A 21,090-nucleotide genomic window follows, 5' to 3' on the forward strand; every position below is an offset into this window, starting at 1 on the left:
GCCAATCAGAAATGAGCTTGATAAGTCCGGATATATTGCCCCTGTTGTCATATCTGTGGTGTCACCGCCAGACACCACACTTGCTAGGTGGTAGCCTTTAAAGGCGCTGCAGTCTGGAACCGCAAGACCGCTACGGTCGCAGGTTCGAATCCTGCCTCGGGCATGGATGTTTGTGATGTCCTTAGGTTAGTTAGGTTTAATTATTTCTAAGTTCTAGGGGACTAATGACCTCAGCAGTTGAGTCCCATAGTGCTCAGAACCATTTTTTTTTTTGGTAGCCTTTAAATCGGCCGCGGTCCGTTAGTATACGTCGGACCCGCGTGTCGCCACTATCAGTGATTGCAGACCGAGCGCCGCCACACGGCAGGTCTAGTCTAGAGAGACTCCCTAGCACTCGCCCCAGTTGTACAGCCGACTGCTAGAGATGGTTCACTGTATACAGGCGCTCTCAATTACAGAGACGACAGTTTAGCATAGCCTTCAGCTACGTCATTTGCTGCGACCTAGCAAGGCGCCATATTCAGTTACTATGATTGTATTCTGAATAGATAATATTGTGAATCATGTACCGTCAAGAGCGACGTTCATCATTAATGGATTAAAGTTAAGTATGAAACTAATTACGTCCGCTTTCTGAATTCTAATTCCTTGTCATGTTCCAGACCTCACGTCAGTATAGTCCTTCCCTCCTCAGGCCAGCCTCCACTAGTAACACGGTGTTGGCTCTTCTGCCAACACAACAATATCTTGTCACATCGCTTTGCTTTCTCAGGAGCCAGTTGCAACAGTCAGCTGGAGACGACGCTTGCGGCTGGTAACGTAACAACTGTAATTCCTTTACGTTGTTTGCATTGTTTCGCGAGCAGCGTGTTTGTCTGTGCCACAGATAAGACCATTACCACAGACCTCACGTCAGTATAGTCCTTCCCTCCTCAGGCCAGCCTCCACTAGTAACACGGTGTTGGCTCTTCTGCCAACACAACAATATCTTGTCACATCGCTTTGCTTTCTCAGGAGCCAGTTGCAACAGTCAGCTGGAGACGACGCTTACGGCTGGTAACGTAACAATTGTAATTCCTTTACGTCGTTTGCATTGTTTCGCGAGCAGCGTGTTTGTCTGTGCCACAGATAAGACCATTACCACATTGCTAAGTAAACCCAAAGCTGCATGTTTACGGGCAGCGTGTGAATGCATCTAAAATGGGACCGCCCAGCTGTTTCAACTGCAGCCATATTGTATGCCCAGACAACTGTCAACCGACAACATCACCCTCTGTTGTTCAACTATCGATCACTTTGTTATTTTGATCGAGGTATAGTCATATTAACTAGTAATGTACATGAAAAGATGGTAATAAGAAATAAAAGAAGTAATGTTCTGGTTTAAAGGGATTCACAAGCGATAAAATCAACATCTATATATTAATGATGAGAAACAGTAGCGTAATTGTCATACAGAATGATTCTTCCAAATATTTGTTCTTTTTCGTGGGGAACAATCTAGAATTTCACCGACCACAGTGAAAATGGTCCTGTAACAATAATGATCTACATCTACATCTACATAGATAACCCACAAACCACCTTACGGTGCGCGGCGGAGGGTACCCTGTACCACTACTTGTTTCCTTTCCCGTTCCACTCGTAAAAAGAGCGAGGGAAAAACGACTGTCTGAGCCCTCATTTCTCGTGTCTTATCTTCCTGGTCTTTACGCGCAATGTATGTTGGCGCCAGTAGAATCGTTCGACAGTCAGCTTCAAACGCCGGTTCTCAAAATTTTCTAAATAGTGTTTCTCGAAAAGAACGTCGCCTCCCCTCCAACGATTCCCATTTGAGTTCCATCTCCGTAACACGTGTTGTTCTAACCTACCGGTAACAAATCTAGCAGCCCGCATCTGAACTGCTTCGATGTCTTCCTTCAATACGACCTGGTACGGATCTCAAAAGACTCGAGCAGTACTCCTTTACAGGCTAACTACTCTTTCCTAAAATTCTCCCAATGAACTGAAGTCGACCATTCGCCTTCCCTACCACAGTTCTCACATGGTCGTACCACCTCAAATCGCTTTGGAATGTCACGCCCAGATGTTTAAACGACTTGGCCGTGAGACTAGGGCGCTAGTAATACTGTACTGTAGTAATACTGTATTCGAACATTACTCATCCGCATTAACCAGTTATGGCCAGCTGCCACTCATCACACCAACTGAAAATTTTGTCTCAGTCGTCCTGTATCTTCCTACAGTCACTCGACTTCGACACCTTACCGTACACCACGGAATAAGCAGCGAACAACCGCATATTGTTGCCCTCCCTGTCCGCCATATCATTTATGTATGTGGAGAACAACAGCGGTCCTATCACACTTCCCTGGGGCACTCCTGAGAAGACCCTTGTCTCTGATGAACACTCGCCGTCGAGCACAATATGCTGGGTTCTATTACTTAAGGAGTCTTCGAGCCACTCAAAAACCTGTGAACTTATTTCAGATGCTCGCACTTCGTTTTCAGCTTACGTTGGGGGACCGTGCCAAATGCTTCCCAGAAATCTAGAAATATGGAATCTGCGAGCGAGAGAGCGAGAATGCGGACTGGAACTGTCAGGTTTGAAATGTTTGACGAATAGATGGTGAGTATATTCACGTATTTTGTTCGTTCTCAGTTATATAAACCATGCGCATAGTAGTGTCTAACTGAATTAAAATTAATAGCAATCAAACTTTATTTAAATCGAGTAGAAAAATGGGATGGGTAAAATGTGCACGAAATAACTTGGTCTGTATCTGCAGAGACAGCAAGGCATGGGAGGGGTCAGTGGCACAGTGGCAGTGATGGTGGAGGTGGAAAAGGGGGGGGGGGTGTTCCATTGTGGATGGCCATGGAGTTGCAGACGAGGTGCAGTTCTACAGCTGAAGTCTGTGCACAAACTCATTTCTCGCATAACTTGTGAGCTACAGCTAACAAATCAGGAAATGATCATATTAAAAGGTTATATCAGTACAGTCTACTATTAGACAAATAAAGATCCTCAAGCTCAACAATGTCTTACTTGAGTACCGAATATAAATAGTCGAATAAACAAAGGATTAACCAAAGCAAGAAGAGTCCGACCATGCGCTGCAAAAGGGGAGTCTTCTAAAAAAAGTGAAGCCTTAGGAAGTACAGCTACTCACAGAGTTTCAGTGTGGGCTGTAATTATCGTATGGCAGCGAAACTTGGTAGATACGCTAATGCGTAAATGCGGAGCCATTTTATGCTGGAAAAACATTAGTTCCATTTGTGAGCGCCAGGTGCAATCTGGTGCCGTACGCTGTTCGTATGACAGTATACATCCACGCTGTCATTTGACAAGCCATAATGTGAGTGAACAATATGGCTATCGAGAAGAGAGACCATGCGTTGTCAGCGAAGCCGTTGTTTGAATGTGAACGGCAGCAATTACAGTGCTGCAGTGAGAGAGCGTCGCTGACTGAAAGGCTGGAGGACAGGCCTGAGGTCATTAAATGGCTTAAAGAAAATGATAACGAAATTCCAAATCAAGGCTGAACTTGGTGCGGTATTTGGAAAGGGTAGGTGTCCTATCCGAGTGGAAGCTATTAACAAGGTTGCTGCTGATGGAAATGACCATTCAGCACAGGCTCAGGTAGTGCTTGTGCTCGTGTAGTGTCACGAGAATTGTCCATCCCTTGATCAACAGTACAGAAAGTTTTGCTGCCTATTTTACGAGATCCAGATGGTGCAGTAGCTGTAACCTCATGATCCGCAGCAGCGTTCTAAATTTGCTCTTCATTTTCTGGCATGGATCGAAGCTGACGAAAAGTGACTGGGCAATATTCTATGGAGTGACAAGACACAGTTTATACCACAGGGTACAGCGAAAACACAGAACTGCCGAATTTTGGGATACTGTTAAACCATGTGTTGTGCACGAAGAGTCATTGCACTTGCCATATGTGACTGTGTGGTGTGGATCCAAAGGAAGGAAGAAAAAAAAATTCCCTAATTCTCGGTCTGTTCTTCTTTGAAGGGAATACACGCAGGGCCTGTCTGGTGTTTGGTGACATCTGCCGTAGAGATCTCCCTGCACCTTTGGAACAGGGCATCTGTGTGGAAACCTCTGTTTTCATGCAAGGTGAGGCAACAGTTTCATGTCGCTCGCCCAGTGAAAGGTTTGCTTAATGTAGCTTTCCACAAATGTATTATCTCCAGAGGCTTCTAGGTGCATGGCCTTCAAGATTACCTGATTTGAATCCACGTGAGTTTTGGCTCTAGGGATATGTAAAACAGCGCGTTTACAAGGAATACGTTCGGTTCCTACTTGATCTGAAGGACAGTATACAGGAACACATGCTCAGATTCCATCAGAACTACTGCGAGCAACTGTTGATCACGTCGTTTTACGAATGCAGCATCTCGTTGACGTCTCTGGTGCTCAGAATCAACAAACTGTGTAAGTGGCAGTTGATAATTATGTCAAAATTATGCCTTTATCTCTTGTTTGACCTTTTCTGCCCACATTCCTCTCCTAATCCACTACATATGGAAACATTTATATGTGTCTTTCTTGCTTTCATGGCACCAGATTTACATCTGGTGGCCAAAACTGGGACTAAGTTTTTTCCGTCGTAAATCGATTCCGCATTAACGCATTAGAACATCTACCAAGTTTTGCTGTCATATGATAATTACAACGCACATTGGACCTCTGTGAGTAGCTACATTTTAATTACAGCCAACCAGTACCTGCACTATGTTTCTCCCCTCCTTTCTTATTCTCTTTATTGTGCGACTTGAATAGGTAGCTGCTCTTGCAATCCTCTCAACCACTATTTTTAATGAGATTTTTGTTACGCTGTCTGCCTCTTCTGCCCAAAATTTAATGGTATTGCATACAGTCCCATGTCCCTTACTGGGAAAAAGTTTCCCTGTATTTACGGTGCGTGAAGACTGTGATGCCACACTATGTGAGAAAGAGATGCTAACGATTGCGGTGGAAGCCCGCAGGTCGTCGGCGACAGTCAACTGTGCGGCCGCCCCGTCGGAACAACAGGATGGACTCGCCCAGCGCTCAACACGACACTGCGTTTCTGTACAACTGCCACGGTATTTTGTGTGAGAGCGCTATTAGGCACACAGTCACAGCTCTTAAGCCTTCCATGTTTAATCCAATGAAAAAGATTCCTGTTGCTTTAATTAAAACTGCGACAGGCAATGTGAATTGTGGTGGATGCTTACAAATTTTGATACATACTACTGCAACACTGCCAACCACAGGAAAGTGTTACTCCTAGATTTAATACTTATCAGCTTCCACCAGTTACTACTATGCAAAAATCTTAATTATCCTCTAATAACTGGCTATTCACTTCCCAATCTACACTCCAGAGAAGTTACAATACTAGTTACTGGTCCAAAGACTATCGTTACTTAGTGGAGCTATAGAAAGGGTGACCCAAACCATTAGAGTCAAAATTACACTGCCAGTAAAAGGTAGAGAATTCAAAACAGAGTATTTTGAGACAGGGTAGCAGTGGTCGTCAATGAATACACTATCTGATCAGATTTCTCAAGATACCTATTAGTGATAATTAATATGTGGTGTCACCACCCTTTGCCTTTATGACAGCTTGAACTATGCTGGAAAAACTTTCAATGAGGTAGCCATTGTGCTTGCTGTAATGATGGTAGCATTCAGAGGATGTCTGTTAGCGAATAACAGCCCATTCTTCATCAAGAGCCGAAACTAGAAAAAGTAGTGATCCAGCAGCGGCAGACTAAAACTGCGTGCAGAACCGAGACTCGAACTCAGGACCGCTGCCTTTCGCGGGCAAGTCCTCTACCGTCTTTTTCTTCATTTTGTTCGTTGTTGATCGTTATGTTTGATCGTTGCGGACGACACAAGACATCCGTTCAAGTTCGTCTGTTGATCTTTCCACTCAGTTTTTTTATTACAGAGGCCAACCAGTTCTCTGACCGAACACGCTGAGCTACCGTGCCGGCATCTGAGCTACCCAAGCGCGGCTCACGGCCCGTCCTCACAGCTTTAATTCTAGCAGTACCTCGTTTCAGGCCTTCCAAACTTCACAGAAGCTCGCCTGCGAACCTTGCAGGACTTGCGCTTCTGTAAGAAAGGATATTGCGGAGGCATGGCTTAGACACGGCCTGGGCGATGTTTCCAGAATGAAAATTCTCACTCTGTAGCGGAGTGTGCGTTGGTATGAAACTTCCTGGCAGATTAACACTGTGTGGACGGCTTCTGAGCCGTGCTTAGTTGGCTCAGACGGTAGAGCACTTGATTGCAAAAGCCAACAGTCCCGAGTTCGAGTCTCGATTTGGCACACAGTTTTAATCTGCCAGGAAGTTTCATACCAGCGTAAACTCGGCTGCAGAGTGAAAATTTCATTCTGGAAACATCCACCCCGCTGTGGCTAAGCCATGTCTCCCCAATACACTTTCTTTCAGGAGCGCTAGCTCTGCAAGGTTCGTAGAGAGTTTCCGTGAAGTCTGGAAGGCAGAAGACGAGGCACTGGCAGAATTAAAGCTGTGAGGACGGGTCGTGAGTCGTCCTTGGATAGCTCAGTCGGTAGAGCACTTGCCCGCGAGAGGCAAAAGTCCCAAGTTCGAGTCTTGGTCCGGAACACAGTTTTAATCTGCCAGGAAGTTTCAATAGCTGGCGTCTGAAGCAAAGTCAACGTTCTAACTCCTAAGGGCGGCCCAGTGGGTTCAGGCCGGGACTCTGGCTAGGCCAGTACATTTCGGGAGTGTTATTATCCACAAACCAGTGTCTCACAGATGCTGCTTTATGGTTAGGTTAGGTTAGTGTTTTTTAACGTCCCGTCGACAACGAGGTCATTAGAGACGGAGCACAAGCTCGGGTTAGGGAAGGATGGGGAAGGAAATCGGCCTGAAACGATTTAGGGAAATCATCAGGATGGCTGGAGACGGGATTGAACCGTCGTCCTCCCGAATGCGAGTCCAGTGTGCTAACCACTGCGCCACCTCGCTCGGTGCTTTTATGACAGGGTGCATTATCATGCTGATATAATCAATCATGGTCCGCGAAATTGTTCCTGTACTGTACACAGTACACAGTACTGTAAAATGTGATCGTACCCTTCCGCATTTAGCGTTTCTTAAGCACAGTAAGAGGACCACACCGTAAACACGAAAAATAGACGTACATTAACGCCATATCCTCCACACTTCTTATTTCACTATTGGCGTTACGTATAATGGCACGTAGCTTCCTCCAGGCATTCGCCAAACCCATATTCTCCCATCCAACTGCCACAGTCTACAACGTGATTAATCGCTCCGAATCACTTTCCAGTCATCCACTGTCCAACGGCGCCAAACCCATATTCTCCCATCCAACTGCCACAGTCTACAGCGTGATTAATCGCTCCGAATCACTTTCCAGTCATCCACTGTCCAACGGCGTCATTCTTTACAGCACAAGTATTGCTTAGCACTGACTACATAAGCTATATGATCAAAAATATCCGAATACCCCCAAAAACATATGTTTTCCATATTAGGTGCATTGTGCTGCCACCTACTGCCAGGAACTCCATATCAGAGACTTCACTAGTCATTAGACAACGTGAGAGAGCAGAACGGGGCGGTCCGTGGAACTCACGGACTTCGAACATGGTCAGGTGATTGGGTATCACTTGCGTCATACGTCTGCAAGCGAGATTTCACCACTCCTAAATATCCCTACGTCCACTATTTCCGATGTGGTAGTGAAGTGGAAACGTGAAGGGACACGTACTGCACAAAAGCTTACAGGCCGACCTCGTCTGTTGACTGATAGAGACCGCCGTCAGTTGTACAGGGTCTATCCAGACCATCATACAGGAATTCCAAACTGCATCAGGATCCACTGCAAGTACTATGACAGTTAGGCGGGAGGTGAGAAAACTTGGATTTCATGGTCGAGCGGCCGCTCATAAGCCACACATTACGCCGGTAAATGCCAAACGACACCTCGCTAGGTGTAAGGAGCGTAAACATTGGACGTTTTAACAGTGGATAAACGTTGTCTGGAGTGACGAATCACGGTACACAATGTGGCGATTCGATGAGAGGGTGTGGGTATGGCGAATGCCAGGTGAACGTCATCTGCCAGCGTGTGTAGCGCCAACAGTAAAATTCGGAGGCTGTGGTGTTATGGTGTGGTCGTGTTGTTCATGGAGGGGGCTTGCACCCTTTATTATTTTGCGTGGCACTATCACAGCAAAGGCCTACATTGATGTTTTAAGCACCTTTTTGCTCCCCACTGTTGAAGAACTATTCGAAGATGGCGATTGCATTTTTCAACACAATCGAGCACCTGCCTGTGGCGGAGTGGTTACATGACAATAACAGCCCTGTAATGGATTGGCATGCACAGAGTCCTGCCCTGAATCCTATAGAACACCTTTGGAATGTTTTGGAACGCCAGGCCTCACCGACCGACATCAGTACCTCTTCTCAGTGCAGCACTCCGTGAAGAATGGTCTGCCATTCCCCAAGATACCTTCCAGCACCTGATTGAACGTATGCCTGCGAGAGTGAAAGCTGTCATCAAGGCTAAGGGTGGGCCAACACGACACTGAATTTTAGCATTACCGATGGAGGGCGCCACTAACTTGTAAGTCATTTTCAGCCAGGTGTGTGTGTGTGTGTGTGTGTGTGCGTGTGAGTGTGTGAGCGTATGGCATTGGTGGCAGGGAGACCCCTCGCGGGGCGGTTCGGCCGCCGCTCCACAAGTTCTTTAACGCCACTACGGCGACTTGCGAGTGAATGAGGATGAAATGATGATGAAAGTCACACAACATCCAGTCATCTCGAGGCAGAGAAAATCCCTGCCCCAGCCGGGAATCGAACCCGGGACCCCGTGCGCCGGAAGCCGCGGACTTCAGCCAGGTGTCCGGATACTTTTGATCACATAGTGTATATCTATTGCTTATGCGAATTTGCTCGACCATTGCGCCCCACTCATTTTAACTTCCCAGATACAGTCATTATGTAAGCTGGACTGCTTGCAGCACTTTTGAACTCACGAGTGATTCCTCCCGCTGATTTCCTGTTCAAATGTGTGTGAATTCCTAAGGGACCAAACTGCTGAGGTCATCGGTCCCTAGATTTACACACTACTTAAAGTAACTTACACTAACTTATGCTAAGAACAACACACACACACACACACACACACACACACACACACCCATGCTCGAGAGAGGACTCGAACCTCCGGCGGTAGGGGCCACGCAATCCGTGCATGTCGCCTCAAACCGCGCGGTTACTCCGCGCGGCGCTGATTTCATGCGAGCTTTCATAACTTCCCTCATTATGCAGTGAGTTGCAGATTATTTCAAACATTCCCGGATCATCTCGTAGATGTTAACAAGGCTGTCCGGACCATTGCTCCATTTCTTCAGCCGTATCAGTCGGACTGCTGTACACTTCAATTTTGAGATGACCGCGACAAAAAATGGCAAGGATTAGTGTTAAAAAGAGTAAATCTCCATTTGACTGTGTGTTACTATATTTATCTTTTATATTATCTAGATTTCGGCTTTTATGCCCTTATCAGGTACAATACTAAAAGTTGTTAGATCATCATTAAGTCATATCTGTTAAGGCAGTCAAAAGCAGGTACACAAGAATAACACGTGTCAAGTTCTTTGATAGTCACATCTTAAAGACATGTGTTAGTCTTGTTTACCTACTTCGGACTGCCTTAACAGATACGACGTAATGATGGTCTAATAACTTTTAGCGTTGTACTTGATAATGCTATAAAATCCGAAATCTAGACAGTACAAAATATAAAAATAGTAATACACAGTCAAATGACAGTTTACTCTTTTAAACAATATTGCATGACTGTGGTTCGACATCAGCGGAAATTTCGTAAGGATTGATGTCAGGTGACATTGGAGGCCAAGGTACAACCTCTCTCTGTCATAGCTATCTTATACCACACCGGTGCGTCAGATGTCGGTTTAATATCGATACCAAATGTTCCTGTGTTCCATCATGCATGTACCACATTCACATTCATCAAATTTCGCAAGGTAATGTAGACCTCGGGTGACATTTGCGCACAATTAGTTGGAGACTTAACTGGAAGCTTACATTCCAAATACACTTGTACTAACTAGGACAATATTTCATACTGAAGTCGGTAGCGGTCACGTAATCACTTATTCGCAATTATCCCGCAAACGGCTTGTTTGCTACCGCAAATATTACCAAAACATTTTTGTTTCTAGGAGTATTACCGTATATTTGCATTCGTGTCAGTTTCCGCTACTAATTATGGTACACGATGTATACAAAATTTGCACTTGGGGGCCCGTGGGGTTCGTCTCATCTTGACTGCCAAAGCGGTCGCTTGGCCCTTAAACCGAATCTGCACACGCACAGACACGCACGCATTGTGGAATAGTGGTAATCAGCTTAACAGTCGCACTCGGAAACCACCTTTATCGACTACCGCGTAATGAAAATCAAAGACAAATTCCTACCTAAGAAATGAGCAGAGTTTTTCAATCTGGTCGTAGCTACGCGCGCGCAGGAGCTTGAGGCAGACACTGGACAGACTGCTGTGGCGACACTGCAGGACGGGACCTTTCAATATGGAATCCGCTGCATATGCAACAGCCACGTGGACCGTCTAGCGCGGGACTCGTATGTACCAGCTCCACCTTGACTTCCTTTCATGTCTGTCCGTTCAACAATTCATACAGAGGTGCACGTAAAGCGGGGAAATCTTCTACTCTTACTTTCGGAAATTATTCGAAGGCATTTCATACTCTTATGCAAGGTGTTTCAAAAATAGAGTGGTGATTTCAGATACGTGTTTCCCATATACGAAAGTCCATTGCAACATGTGTCCGGAAATATTTGGTTTAAAAGTTAAGGCCTTCAAAACAGTGATATTCACCGGCACGTTTTCCTTGCCGCGCGTAGCTGCCGTGACACAAGATACTAACGGCACAGTTGATTCCGAGGCGGAAAATAAATTCAGCGTTCTGTTCGACGTTCGACATGTATTAAAATCAAGAACCAGCGCTCTCTATGCACGGTAAAGAGGACGGCAGTGCTTCTACACTCATGCTCATAAATTAAGGATAATTGCAGAAAGTGGTGCCACACAACGTGGCCCTACATAAAATTGGCGCTAACAGCATAGGCACATAGGGAACAGACACGACACAGATCTTTAAGTCCACAGTATTGCTGATTATTTGAGGAAACAGTCCCGAAACACATGTGCTACAAAACGCCACTGTTTCCTGCGCACGTACCCCGACACCAATATGGGATATAATCACCACGCACACGTACACAGGTCGCACAACGGGTTGGCATATTCTGGATGAGGTGGTCTAGCAGCTGCTGGGGTATAGCCTCCCATTCTTGTACCAGTGCCTGTCGGAGCTCCTGAAGTGTCGTAGGGGTTTGAAGACGTGCAGCGATACGTCGACCGAGAGCATCCCAGACGTGCTCGATGGGGTTTAGGTCTGGAGAACAGGTAGGCCACTCCATTCGCCTGATATCTTCTGTTTCAGGGTACTCTTCCACGATGGCAGCTCGGTGGGGCCGTGCGTTATCATCCATCAGGAGGAAGGTGGGACCCACTGCACCCCTGAAAAGGCGCAAAATGACGCTCCGATACACCTGACCTGTTACAGATGTTCTGTCAAAGACATGCGGGAGTATACGTCCACCAACCATAATCCCATCCCACACCATCAAACCACGACCTCCATATAGGTCTCTTTCAAGGACATTAAGGGGCTGGTATCTGGTTCCTGGTTCACGCCACATGAAAACCCGACGAGAATCACTGTTCAGACTATACCTGGACTCGTCCGTGAACATAACCTGGGACCACGGTTCCAATGACCAAGTACTGTGTTCCTGACACCAGGCTTTATGGGATCTCCTGTGTCCAGGGGTCAGTGGAAGGCACCATGCAGTTCTCCGGGCGAATAAACCATGTCTGTTCAGTCGTCTGGGGACAATTGTTCCAGTGGCTGCGGTAAAGTCCCGAGCAAGGCTACGTGCAGTACTCCGTAGCCGTCTGCGGGCACTGATGGTGAGATATCGGTCTTCTTGTGGTGCTGTACACTGTGGACGCCCCGTACTGTAGCGCCTGGATACGCTTCATGTCTGCTGGAATCGTTGCCTTAATCTTGAGATCACACTTTGTGGTACATGGAGGGCCTGTGCTACGACCTGCTGTGTTTGACCAGCCTCCGGTCGCCCTAGTATTCTACCCCTCATAACGTCATCATTGTGTGTTCTTTGAGCCATTTTCAACACAGGCACCATTAGCACGTCTGAAAACGTATGCACACTTGACTCGCTGCACCTTACTCTGATATGCACCAACAAACCTTTGCGTATTTGGACTGCTGCCAGCGCCACCGTGCGACGACCACAGGTCAAATGCACCGCATGGTCATACCCCTAGGGGATTTAAACCCGCAAACCGCCCACCAGAGCGTTCTTTCACAAGTATGAGCATTATGCTTTATTTATGAGCATGAGTGTAGTTTGTACCAGGAGAGGTATCCACAGAGAAAATGTCCAGACGGGAAGACAACTGAGCCTCTCCATTGCCGTCTGTGCGGTCATCCGAAATTTACATCTCCTGGTTTGGAGACCGGACGACCGAGATCCGCAACACCAGATGTACTGAAGGAGATTCTGGATTTTGTGCGCCCGACTTCGTCTATCAACATATATAGGTTAAGTTAATGTTGCCCATACAACGATCTGGAGACTAGCGAGGGCAACAGTTCTACACGGCGGTTATAATTAAACTTTCAATATCTGAGGCAGTGTTGAGACTGTGTGTTGCAGGATTTTCATTGTTAGCAATGTTAGTGTCGTGACTTGCCGTTAGGCGCTGGCACTGGTACGGCGATTGGTTGGTTGGTTGGTTGTTTGGGGAAGGAGACCAGACAGCGTGGTCAGCGGTCTCAACGGATTAGGGAAGGATGGGGAAGGAAGTCGGCCGTGCCCTTTCAGAGGAACCATCCCGGCAATCGCCTTGAGTGGTTTAGGGAAATCACGGAAAACCTAAATCAGGATGGCCGGACGCGGGATTGAACCGTCGTCCTCCCGAATGCGAGTCCAGTGTCTAACCACCGCGCCACCTCGCTCGGTTGGTACGGCGACGTAGTGTTGGAAAAATCAGTGTGCATTACATGGGTCGGTCGAGGCAAGATACGCAGTGCTTTACTCGTAAAGCTGTTTCATCAAAACAACAGCAGTAGTGCTGCTGGTGTTGCCGAGTATCGACGCATTAAAGGATTACGGAGAGGTCCTCTTTCAGCACCGTTGTCTAAGAACACGATCCGGAAGTTCGAATTAACTGAAGTTTTCCGCATAGCTCCTGGGAGAGGCCGACGTTCAATTGTGCCACAAATTGTTGAAGAAGTTATTGTTGCCATGGCTGCGAATACTTAAATATGTTATCTTCAAGCAGTGCACGAGCTTTGTCACGACAGCTGACCATTCCAAGGTCCATCGTTCGAAAAGTAATGTTTCAGGCAGCTGTAGAGCAATCTCTAGAACAGTTTCAAGCTATTGTGGATGCAGATGGTCGTCACATTGAGCAACGTTTGTAACCTGGAACGTAAACATGGAGCGCAATTAACGAATGTTTTCCTCTGATATGGAAATGGTTTATTTGTTACTTCTCTCCCGCACGTCCTTACAAATGTTTCCACGAAGTTTCATTGCCCTACGATCACTCGTTTTTCATGGGAGCTTTCTCAAGCAGCGAAAATGTAATTACAACCACCCTGTATTCTTGTCATTTGCAACATCTAGAGGCCCTTTCACCAGCAGAGTACCTGGCACGAGTTATGTTCTGACAGTGGTTCTGCCAGCAGTGTGCTACAAATCCGAAATTTGCTGCTTAGAATTATTCGCAGATGAAGCACAGCTCATGCGATATGGTATTACGAACTTTCATAATCGGCATATATGGGCCTGATATGGAATGGAATCTAATTTTGGTGTGTTGTGCAGGAACATGCAACACTTTTAGGATTGAGGATCGCGTTGAGATCCACGATATAAGGGATATATTCGAGTATTCGAGTAGGAAGTGGACATTTTAAAGATCGTTTGTAAACCACCTGTGGGAAGAAAACTGATCTGGTGAATATCACTGTTTTGAAGGCCATAACCCGAAAACCAAGAATTTCCAGACGTGAGGTAATCAACTTTTTTATTTTCTATATATGTGGAATACATACCCGAAATTTGTGCTCTCTAATTCTGAAACGTCCTACATGAGAGGTAGCATATAATAATAATAATAATAATAATAATAATAATAATAATAATTATTATTATTATTATTATTATTATTTATTATTCCTGGTATATACACTCCTGGAAATTGAAATAAGAACACCGTGAATTCATTGTCCCAGGAAGGGGAAACTTTATTGACACATTCCTGGGGTCAGATACATCACATGATCACACTGACAGAACCACAGGCACATAGACACAGGCAACAGAGCATGCACAATGTCGGCACTAGTACAGTGTATATCCACCTTTCGCAGCAATGCAGGCTGCTATTCTCCCATGGAGACGATCGTAGAGATGCTGGATGTAGTCCTGTGGAACGGCTTGTCATGCCATTTCCACCTGGCGCCTCAGTTGGACCAGCGTTCGTGCTGGACGTGCAGACCGCGTGAGACGACGCTTCATCCAGTCCCAAACATGCTCAATGGGGGACAGATCCGGAGATCTTGCTGGCCAGGGTAGTTGACTTACACCTTCTAGAGCACGTTGGGTGGCACGGGATACATGCGGACGTGCATTGTCCTGTTGGAACAGCAAGTTCCCTTGCCGGTCTAGGAATGGTAGAACGATGGGTTCGATGACGGTTTGGATGTACCGTGCACTATTCAGTGTCCCCTCGACGATCACCAGTGGTGTACGGCCAGTGTAGGAGATCGCTCCCCACACCATGATGCCGGGTGTTGGCCCTGTGTGCCTCGGTCGTATGCAGTCCTGATTGTGGCGCTCACCTGCACGGCGCCAAACACGCATACGACCATCATTGGCACCAAGGTAGAAGCGACTCTCATCGCTGAAGACGACACGTCTCTATTCGTCCCTCCATTCACGCCTGTCGCGACACCACTGGAGGTGGGCTGCACGATGTTGGGGCGTGAGCGGAAGACGGCCTAACGGTGTGCGGGACCGTAGCCCAGCTTCATGGAGACGGTTGCGAATGGTCCTCGCCGATACCCCAGGAGCAACAGTGTCCCTAATTTGCTGGGAAGTGGCGGTGCGGTCCCCTACAGCACTGCGTAGGATCCTACGGTCTTGGCGTGCATCCGTGCGTCGCTGCGGTCCGTTCCCAGGTCGACGGGCACGTGCACCTTCCGCCGACCACTGGCGACAACATCGATGTACTGTGGAGACCTCACGCCCCACGTGTTGAGCAATTCGGTGGTACGTCCACCCGGCCTCCCGCATGCCCACTATACGCCCTCGCTCAAAGTCCGTCAACTGCACATATGGTTCACGTCCACGCTGTCGCGGCATGCTACCAGTGTTAAAGACTGCGATGGAGCTCCGTATGCCACGGCAAACTGGCTGACACTGACGGCGGTGGTGCACAAATGCTGCGCAGCTAGCGCCATTCGACGGCCAACACCGCGGTTCCTGGTGTGTCCGCTGTGCCGTGCATGTGATCATTGCTTGTACAGCCCTCTCGCAGTGTCCGGAGCAAGTATGGTGGGTCTGACACACCGGTGTCAATGTGTTCTTTTTTCCATTTCCAGGAGTGTATATCAGTCACTTTATAGTGATATTACTTATGGTTCAAACTTTTCATTAATGATGAGAGCCATAATTTAACCACTGAAAACAACAAAGAGAATTTCTTGTAGAAGACGAAAATGAAACCCCCAAGGAAGTTTACAGTTGCTCAACATTTTGACGTTACATTGAGCATAAAAAGACAAATACCAAGAATTTCAGTGTGAAGAGGAAAAAGTGACACGTTTGTGTGTGTACCTCTGTAGATGGCGTAACAAAATCAAAATTTCTGGGAGAGAATATTGATTATCAGTGGTATGAACACACATAGATAGTTGTCAATAGTACGTCATCAACACTTTATGCTCTTAGGGTTCTGTCATCAGTGTTTAACAGTCTGCTGGTTACATAAAGTTCGTACATAAACTCAATTCTTAGCTGTGGTATTCTTTTGTGACAAACAAATGCCCAAAATATGAACTCAGAAGCAGTTCATGAGAGTAATAGCCAAAAGTAGTAATCTGTTTTATTGTAAAGATCGGTTTAAAACATTTGAGATTTTAACAGCGCCATGTGAGCGCATTTCCCAATCAGTTAAGCTCGTAAAAAAACAGACAATTACTGTATAAACAGCCCTGTAGGTGGCCACGCAACAAGATCTATACTGAAATTACATTTACTAAGATAGAATCTCGAGACAGCAACCCCTATCATGGAAAAAAAATTAACAAAGCATGGAATGTGAACATTTTGGCTATGATAGGAAGTCTGTAAAATCTGTAAAAGGAAATTCAAAGGCTTATTCTTGATGCAGTAGGAGTCACTGAGGTGAAATGGAAAGCACATAAAGATTTCTGCTGAGGCTAATATAGGGTAGCATGAATAGCAGCAGAAAATGGTATAACGGGAGCAAGATTCGTTATGAATAAGAAGGTAGAGCGCAGAGTATGGATAGGGATGTTCCAATCAGCTGAGCGACGAAAGAAGGAAGTACCAAAATGTTTACGGAAAGATATGAATACGGCAATATAAGACAATTAGGAGTGAAAGAGATAGTTTCTGCAAGGAATCAAAGGCGAAATGGCTCCAGAAACCCGGCGAAGAGATCGAAAAAGAAACAGCCGTCGAAAGAACTGATTCAGCATATAGAAAAGTCAAAGCAAGCTTTGGTGAAATTAAATGCAAGGGAGGCAACATTAAAAGTGCAATATTAATTCGATTGTTAAACTCAGAGGAGAGAGCGAATAGATGGAAAGAGTAGGTAGCATGCCTCTGCGATGTGGAAGACTTGTCTGATGACGCGTTAGAAGATGAAATAGACGTTTTTAGAAGATGAAATAGACGTTCACTATTAAAGTCAATTTGACAGAGACTTGGAAGCCTTGCAGAGTTTCTAAAATCATTGGGGAAGCGGCAACCAAATGACTCTTCAAGTTGGTGTGCAGAATCTTTTGAGGAATGAGACATGCCATCAGACTTTCGGAAAATTATCATCCACACGAACCCGAAAACAGCAAAGGCACATGGGTGTGCGAACTATCACACAGTTAGGTAAACAATTCGTACATTCAAGTTTCTGACAAGAATAACACACAGAAGAATGGGAGAAACTGAGGATCTGTTAGACGACGATCAGTGTGGCTTTAAGAAAGAAAAAGGCACCGCGGAAGCAGTTAAGACGTTGTGCTTGATAGTGAATACAAGACTGAAGAAAAATCAAGACACATGGATAAGATTAATCGACCTCAAAAAGTGTTCGATAAAGCAAAATGGTCCAAGGTGTTGGAAATTCTGAGAAAAATAGGAGTAAGTTGTAGGGAAGACAGGTGATATACAATATGTACAGGAACCAAGAGGAACCAACAAGGATCGAAGACCAAAATTTTGTTGACGCAAACCTATATTGGGAGAAACGATAACCATCATAAAATAATCAGAACTCGCACTGAAGTATATAGATGTTCGTTTTTTCTGCGTGCCCTTCGAGAGTGGAATAATATAAAATTAGTCTAAAGATGGTTCGATGAACCTTCTGCCAGGCACGTAAGTGAGATTTGCAGAGTAGTCATGTAGACGTAGATGTGCAGAGATGTGGCGAAACCTTATGACTGCCTGTTTAATAGCTTGTCTGTCCGTCTTTGGAACGATATGCATCACTCATTCTTCCTATCAGGGATCCAACAATTTGTTGGCAGGTTTTTGGGGATATGTGGCATTGGATGTCTGCGCGCAGGTCATGCAAAATGGTTCAAGTGGCTCTGAGCACTATGGGACTTAACGTCTCAGGTCATCAGTCCCCTAGAACTTAGAACTTCTTCAACCTAACTAACCTAAGGACATCACACACATCCATGCCCGAGGCAGGATTCGAACCTGCGACCGTAGCAGTCGCGCGGTTCCGGACTGAAGCGCGTAGAACCGCTCGGCCACCGCGGCCGGCCAGGTCATGCAATTCGCGTAAATAACTGGCCGCTGATTTGTGTACGTGGTGATGGCGCCCAATAACGACTTAGTAGCGTTTAATGGGATTTACATCAGAGCAATTTGGTCAACGAGACATCAACGTGAGTTCACCATTACGCTCCTCAAACAACTGTAACACGGTTCTGGCTCCGAGACAATCACGATTATACTGCTGAAAGTTGACATCGCCGTCGGGGACACATCAAGCATGAAGGGATGCAGGCGGTTCACAGCTGTTAACGTGTCTTCGATTCCTAGCGTAGGTCCAATGCAAGCGCAGGAGAATGTCTCTCATAGCAAGTGCTCCCACCAACCTGCGTCCGTGGCGCGCTGCACGTTTCAAGCCGCCGTTCACCTCGATGACGACGTTTGTGGAGTCGACCATCGACCTAGGGTAGCATAAATGTGATTCACCCGAAGTGCCGACACGTTTCTAATGTTCGTCGATCGAATCCCGATGGTCTTGCGCCCACTACAGTTGAAACTGACGATGTCGTTGGGTCAACGTGTGAACACGTAGGGGTAGTCTGCTGCGGAGCTCCATGTTCAACAATGTAGGATGAACGGTGTGCTCCAAAACACTTGTGCGTGCGCCAGCATTGTGCTCTTTCGGCAGAGATGTCATAGGTCACCATCTATCCTACTTTACTGAGTAGACAAGCATCCGAACCCCACGTTCAGTGAAGAGTCGTGAACGTCCAACTATTTAGCACCTAGTGGTAGTTTCACTGTTCTTCTATGGGGTATTCAAAAGGTCTCTCCGCAGTGCCTATGATTGTTAGACGCGCGTGCCGTATGTCGCAGTGAATATACCGAAATGAAACGCAGTGAAATACAAGTTATTAATTTATTGAATATTCATTTTTACTTACAAATTTTCACATTAAATTTTGAAAGTCCCCCCCCCCTCCCCTCTTGTTGAATACATAATTCAATTCTTCGAATCATGTTTCCAAACACAAGCTGTAACATTTCTTCTGCAACAGAAGCAGTGAAAGTGGATATTGCAGTTTTCAATTCATCAATGGATTCAGGACGGTTTTTATAGACAGCTGCTTTCGCTGCACCCCGGATGAAAAAGGTCAAGTGGTGTTACGTCAGGTGATCGTGGAGGCCATCACCAAAAACGTCAGCAAGCAGTGACATTGAAACGCGAGCTGTATGCGCGGTTGCACCATCTTGTTGAAAATAACCGTTCAGTATTTCACTTAACACAAGTTCTGCTATGAATGGGTAAAGAATATCAGTGCAGTATCGTTGTGCGTTTATTGTTTCGTTGAAAACTATGGGACCCACAATCCGACGTCTAGAAATTGCAATCCAAACTCCTATTGTCACAGAATGAAGTGGTTCCTCATGAATTCACAATGGATTTACAGTACTCCACATGCGAGAATTTTGCGAGTTCGTGTACGCGGATAAATGAAACCACGCCTCATCAGTGAAAAATGTTTCATTAAGAATATCCCTTCCATTTTGTTGAACGAAATTTTTGAACCATTGACAATAATGCAGTCTCTTGCCATGATCAGTATTTTTAAGTTTTTGCACGGCCGTCACTTTGTATGGGAAAAGTTCTAATTTTTTCCTTACAGCTGTGTGAACCGTTCCGACGCTAACATCGATTTCCTGGGCGAGTTTTCGTACTGACTTGTTCGGATTCATGGACATTTTATCGGAAATATCGAGCAGTTCATCCTCAGACAAAACGCTAGGACGACCACTTCTCGGTGCATCTGTCACTGAACTTGTTAATCAAATCTCGCACAGCATCGCGATGTGGGAGTGTTGTCTCCGGGAAAACTGAATTAAATGTTTGACGAACTGAAACTGTATTTACAGCCAGCTTCGAGCACTTGTTCGACTAAAGGCACACGTTCTTCAGTGGTTAGCATTTTAACAGTGACAAAAACGAAGCAAACGAACAAAGGAACTAAACTTAAACGTTCACGTCAACACGTAACGACACACACCAACGATACTACTGACGCTGGCTGAGATAAACGAAACAGTGGAATGTTGAGAGAGTCCACTTGAAGGGAAGTAGCCCAGACAGGCCAACAATTATAGGGCCGCGCGGCTAACAGTCACACGGCACTGCGCTGAGACTTTTTGAACATCCCGTATCTCTTTCCGTAGATGCTCACGACAGTAGCATGTGAACATTCGACCAGCTTAATCGTTTTCGAGATATTCGATCACAGGCTCTGCGTAATAAGAATCTGAAGAATCTGCCCTTTGTCAAAATCGCTTATCTCAATGGATTTCCCCGTTTGCAGCCCCTGTCTTCGCTAGACTGACCCTCCGTCTGTCTCTGCTCCGCTTATATATTTTTGCTACTGCGGCACGTGCCCGCAACGTCACCAGGCGGCATCCACCGTCATAGTGAGCAGTGGTCATAATGTTTTGGCTTATCAGTGTATAAGCGCTCGGATTGAAATGGGTGTAAGACAGGGATACACTGTTCGAAGAAGTAACGACGGAAATAAAAGAAGGTTCAAATGGCTCTGAGCACTATGGGACTTAACATCTATGGTCATCAGTCCCCTAGAACTTAGAACTACTTAAACCTAACTAACCTAAGGACATCACACATATCCATGCCCGAGGCAGGATTCGAACCTGCGACCGTAGCAGTCGCGCGGCTACGGACTGAGCGCCTAGAACCGCTAGACCACCGCGGCCGGCAATAAAAGAAGGGTTCAGGAGCGAGATCACAATACATGGTGAAAGGGTATAACTGATAAGACAGGCAGAAATGAGATCAAAGTAGAATTTTACTATTTCATTGGTTAGTCAGTCCTTTTCCCATAGTCACCATCCCCTTGG

The 21,090-nt window shown here is 46.0% G+C and overlaps 1 protein-coding gene across 2 annotated transcripts in view; it reads right to left on the reverse strand.

Annotated features, from left to right (window-relative positions):
- LOC124596125 overlaps nt 1–21,090 on the reverse strand; it is an 80,166-nt gene that overhangs the window by 25,735 nt on the left and 33,341 nt on the right. Inside the window, exon 1 of one of the 2 annotated variants that reach the window (XM_047135146.1) lies at nt 10,518–10,598. The exons of the other annotated variant lie outside the window; for it this stretch is intronic. The gene's annotated coding sequence lies outside the window, so the exon portion shown is untranslated. Of the gene's footprint in view, nt 1–10,517; nt 10,599–21,090 lie in introns of those variants that run through there. 2 annotated transcript variants of the gene reach the window in all.

Source organism: Schistocerca americana, chromosome 2, assembly GCF_021461395.2.
Source record: "Schistocerca americana isolate TAMUIC-IGC-003095 chromosome 2, iqSchAmer2.1, whole genome shotgun sequence".
Lineage (NCBI taxonomy): Eukaryota > Metazoa > Arthropoda > Insecta > Orthoptera > Acrididae > Schistocerca > Schistocerca americana.